Source organism: Eumetopias jubatus, unplaced genomic scaffold (assembly GCF_037043125.1).
Source record: "Eumetopias jubatus isolate StellerSeaLion01/CBP00866 unplaced genomic scaffold, mEumJub1_p1.0 scaffold_2, whole genome shotgun sequence".
In the NCBI taxonomy this organism is placed as follows: Eukaryota; Metazoa; Chordata; class Mammalia; order Carnivora; family Otariidae; genus Eumetopias; species Eumetopias jubatus.
In genome coordinates this window covers 70,343,952-70,348,467 of record NW_028274808.1, presented here as the reverse complement: position 1 = coordinate 70,348,467, position 4,516 = coordinate 70,343,952, and the positions used below count along the sequence as shown (strand labels likewise).

The following is a 4,516-nucleotide window of genomic DNA, read 5'->3' as shown; positions in this document are numbered from 1 at the left end:
TAAGGGCCTCTCTTTTTGGCTTGCAGACAGCTGCCTCCTCACTGTGTCCTCACATGGCCACCCCTCAGTCTGTGTGTGTATGTGCCCAAATATCTTAGAAATTGACTTAGAAATCCAGTCATATTGGATTAGGGTCCACCCGTATGCCCTCATTTTACTTTGTCTTCTAGGACCTTCCCTACCTCCATAAATAGTCACATTCTGAGATATTGGGTGTTAGGACTTCAATATATGAATTTTGGGGTGCACAGATCAGCACATAACGGGGGGGCGTTAGAAACGATCAAAATCAGTTGCAAAATACATTAAGTACACCAATGATACATTTCAAAGAAAACTTATCTCAGTTTATTGTCTTAAGAAATAAACTTACATCATAATTGATTTTCCTCAAAGCTAACACACACTCTTCTAGTCAATCTGATCTTAATATTGTGCCATGGCTATGCAACATCAAGTTTGTCTCACTGGGGAGTTGTTGCAGGGAATGCCAGTCAGCTTAAGCAAGTGAAGGTTTATCTTCACAAGTAAAAGAAACACTCTAGTGTGGGGCTAAGACTTTGGAACCAGGCAGTGTCTTCCCAGTTGTATCACCCTGGGTAAACGAGCTAACCTCTCTAGACCTCAGCTTTCTCAAAAGGAAGATTCAGCAAAACCTAATGACAACAGGCTATACTGTCAGGCACTGTTCTAAATGCTGGGATTTATCAATTTACTAAACAGAGCTTTGCTCTGATGGGATATTAGAATGTCGGTGAGTGCTAGGGCAAACAGAAAAAGAAAAACAAGATACAGGGAATGGAGTGGAAGAGTAGTAATTTTAAATATTAAGTGACCAGGGGAAGTGTCATTCAGAAGGTAAAGTTAGTGAATGGATTAGTAATAGGTGCTTAAAAATGTGAGCCAATCACTTCTCGGCCTTTTGGCTAAGATCAAGTGTAGTATCTGTTCTTATCAGTTTAAAAATGTGAGCCAAGTGAGATAGTAGTCTGCCCAGCTCTATCATAAAATAATAAAGCATATATATCCTCTATGTTTTAGTTCTGCTTTTTCATGCTTCAGTTATTTCAATGGTGAGGAGAAGGAGCATGTGTCAGTGATAATTAGTTAATTAATTGTATGGTTATGTCAGAGAAGTCCTGGCACCAAATATGATCAAACAGTTGGGGAATTACAAGCTTACCTATAGGTTATTGTTAGTTTTGTTTTCTAAAACCTTTCTTTTACTACATTTACGCATATGTAGAGGTGAAATAAAAGAGGGCAAGTGAGTTATTGCCATAAGAAAATATGTGTGCTGGGGCGCCTGGGTGGGTCAGTCAGTTAAGCGTCTGCCTTCGGCTCAGGTCATGGTCTCAGGATCCTGGGATCGAGCCCCATATCGAGCTCCCTGCTCCGTGGGGAGTCTGCTTCTCCCTCTCTCTCTGCCCCTTCCTCCATCTCGCTCCACCTACTCTCTTTCTCACTCTGCTCTCTAATAAATAAAATAAATAAAATCTTAAAAAAAAAGAAAATGTGTGTGCTTATTTTTCTTTTAAAGTGCACCTGTTCATGTATTCAGGTGAGGAAAGCATGTGCTAGATGAGGGACAATGTATACATATTCCAAAGACTGTATATGTGTATGCAAAATACCAAGTATTTTCAGTAATATAACTTTGTAATTAGAAATAGATGAGAAAGGTGCTAAATTGTTTTTGGAATAATTCTTAGGTTCACTGAACTGAAAAGAAAAAGATCATTTTTCAACCAACAAATAAATCTGCTGTTTGATATGAATTATACATTGCCTACAGGATTTCATTTGATATGTTATGCATTTGTTCCTTCTGGACATTTCCCTAAGACCTTATCCAAATGAAAGATTGTGGGCTTTTCGAAGAAGAAAGTGGATAAGACATAATCTACTAAATATTTCACAAATGAAAGAGGTTAAGCACCAAGTATATTAGTTATGAGAAATCATATTTTGTATTTTGAACTCTGAGTATTTTATCCAGTAAGACTCTGAAATGGCTTTATTACATAATTTGTATAAGTGTAGCCAATCATCAGAAATATGTATAACACATTTAATCAGTAAAGGAACTCTTTTTTATTATGATTTTATTGACTGTATTCCCTATAGTATACTTTTCATCCCTGTGACTTAGTTATTTTATAACTGGAAGTTTGTACCTCTAATCCTCCTCACTTATCTCTCCTACCCCACAGCCCCCCTCTCTGGCAACCACCAATTTGCTTTCTATATTTATGAGTCTGTTTCTATTGTTACTATTATTGTTGTTTGTTTAGGGGTTTTTTTTGTTCCTTTGTTTTGTTTTTTTATATTCCCATATAAGTGAAATCACATAATATTTGTCTATATCCTTATGACTTATTTCACTTAGCCTATGTTTCAGTGAATGGCAAGATTTCATTCTTTTTTATGACCAATAATATTCCGTTGTTTTTATATACCACATCTTCTTTATCCATTAATCTATCGAGAGACACTTAAGTTGCTTCCATACCTTGGCTATTGTAAATAATGCTTCAGTAAACATAAGGGTGCATATATGTTTTCAAATTAGTGTTTTCGTTTTCTTCAAGTAAATACCCAGAAATGGAATTACTGCATTGTATTTTATTTCTATTTTTATTTTTTGAGGAACCCTTATACTGTTTTACATAGTGGTTGCACCAATTTACATTCGCACCAACAGTGCGTGAGGGTTCCTTTTTCTCTACATCCTCTCCAACACTTGTTTCTTGTCTTTTTGTTACTAGTCATTGTGACAGATGTGAGGTGATATGCCATTGTGGTTTTGATTTGCATTTCCCTGATTAGTGATGTTGAGCCTCTTTTCATGTGTCTGGTATCATCTGTATGTCTTCTTTGGAAAAATGTCTATTCAGGTCCACAGAACATTTTTAACCAGATTATTTGGGATTTTCTTGGTGTTCATTTGTAGGAGGTATTTATATATTTTGCATGTTAATCTCTTATCAGATATATCATTTGCAAATATCTTCTCCCATTCAGTAAGCTTGCCTTTTCATTTTGTTGATGGTTTCCTTTGAAGATTTTATTTAATTATTTGACAGAACGAGAGAGCAGGAGAGCACTAGCAGTGGAAGCAGCAGAGGGAGAGGAAGAAGCAGGCTTCCTGCTGAGCAGGGAGCCCGACGTGGGACTCGATTCCAGGACCCTGGGATCATGACCTGAGCCGAAAGAAGACGCTTAACCGACTGAACCACCCAGGCACCCTTGATGGTTTCCATTGCTGTTGAAAACCTTTTTATTTTGGTGTAGTTCCAATTGTTTATTTTTCTTTTGTTTCCCTTGCCTGGGGAGACATATACAGAAAAATATTGCTAGGGCCCACGTCCATGAGTTTACTGCTTATCTTTTCTTTTAGGACTTTTATGATTTCAGGTCTCATATTAAGGTATTTAATCCATTTTGAGTTAGTTTTTCTGTATGATGTAAGAAAGTGGTCCAGTTTCATTATTTTGCATGTAGCAGTTCACTTTCCCCAACACTGTTTATTGAAGAGGCTGTCTTTTCCCTGTTGTATATTCTTGGCTCCTTTGTCACAGATTAATTGACCATATAAATGTGGGTTTATTTCTGGGCTTTCTATTCTATTCCATTGATCTATGTGTCTATTTTTGTGCCAGTACCGTACTGTTTTGATTACTACAGCTAAAATAACTCTTACTGTTTTCTGTCAGCAGCAAATATTTATGAAATAAAAACAATAACTCAAAGTGACTCAAAGTTTTAATTAATCACATAGGTAGTGTGTTTCTAAGTATTCTAGTATCTCATTGAATTTTACTTATAAAATATAAATTATTTGGAGTTTCTAATAATTCTTGAAACTATGTAGGACAACATCATGTAGGTAAATTTTAGATATGTTGAAATTATCTTTAAATTCATATTGTATAGTCAAATTTTTCTGGAAGGTCCTTTTCCTCTGATTTTCTTTTTTCTATCCTGTTTCCCCTGCTGTCAGAGTCATTAATGTATGTATTAGGTGGAAGAAATATCTTTGATTAAATTAATGAAAGTATGTGTTATTAACTCATCTGTCTTAAATATTGTTTGTCCTTTTTCTTGGTAATGTGAGAACCTTATTTGCATAAAATCTGGAACATTACTGAAATAATTCAGATAGGCCTCACACATGATAAATGGCAACTTCATTCAGAAACATACAGAGGAGCTAATCAAAAGGTGATGTTTTCTGTTTGTTAATAGATTTGAACACAATGTGAAAGGGCCTCTGGAACTATAAGCCTGCAATAGACAGGATTTTCCCTTCTTAGCAATATGCTCTAGGCTCAAGCTCAGTGAGAGAGATACAATTTCCATCTCTGCCTTTCATTAAGGAATATCTTTACACCAAGACAGTGCTAAGAAATGGCCTGAATGCTGGTCTGCTATGCAGGGCCAGAAAAGACTGACCAAAGGGAAATCATGAATGTGAACGATCACAACTGTGACTAGAAACATGCTAAAATCAGCT

At 36.1% G+C, this 4,516-nt stretch overlaps 1 pseudogene; it reads left to right on the top strand.

The window, feature by feature from the left end:
- Nucleotides 1–906: 906 nt before the first annotated feature.
- On the top strand, nucleotides 907–1,032 carry LOC114210219 (U2 spliceosomal RNA; annotated as a pseudogene).
- The last annotated feature ends 3,484 nt before the right edge of the window (nucleotides 1,033–4,516 follow it).